Here is an 851-nt window from a genome sequence, read left to right on the forward strand (position 1 = left end):
TGAAGAACAAAATGACAGCAACTTGTCTGTTCCCCTTCCCCCAATTCCCCAGCACTGTTCCCATCCCCCCAATTCCCCAATAAAAATCTTAAAAAAATTATTAGGTAACAGAATAAAAAACATATCCAGTGTAAAGGGGGAGGCTTTTATTTTGGGGTCTAGGAAATATCTAAGGTCAAACTAACCAAATGGCTACATTTCAAGATGTTTAGTTAAAACTTGACTGATGTAATTTATTAGTAACTAGCACATTCCTCAGTGACTTTGTAAGTTTTACTTTCAGATTTGCCTTACTCATTTTAACAATCTAGGCCCAAACTTCTGTCCAATAATTGATCGGCTACATAAGAATTATCTGAAGAGCTTTTAAAAAATACAGATTTTTGGATCGAAACTCCAGAAGAATCTTATCTAGTACTTATAGTACTTATGTAATGAGGTTCTAGAACCCACATATTTAAAACTTTGCTTATTTTGAATAGATAATATATGCATGTAGTACACAATTCAAAAGGTACAAAAAAGTTACAGCAAGGTCTCTCTTCCATTCCTGTCTCTGGCTTCAAGTTCCCTTTTCAGTAATTTACCACTGTTGCCCATTTCTTATGTATTCTTCCAGATAATTATTTGCCTAAGCAAGTACGTACATATCCTTTGCTTTAAACACACACTTGCATATTTAAAGAACTGTTCTAATTTTGTATTTTCTAGTCCCATTTAATAATGTATGTTGAAAATGAAGGCATCTCTGTATTATTTTTAATTTTATTAAATTTATTGGGGTAACATTGTTAATACAATTTTATAGGTTTCAAGTGTACATTTCTGTAATACATCGTCTGCATACTGCA

The sequence above is a fragment of the Hipposideros armiger genome, unplaced genomic scaffold, assembly GCF_001890085.2.
Source record: "Hipposideros armiger isolate ML-2016 unplaced genomic scaffold, ASM189008v1 scaffold_321, whole genome shotgun sequence".
Classification (NCBI taxonomy): domain Eukaryota; kingdom Metazoa; phylum Chordata; class Mammalia; order Chiroptera; family Hipposideridae; genus Hipposideros; species Hipposideros armiger.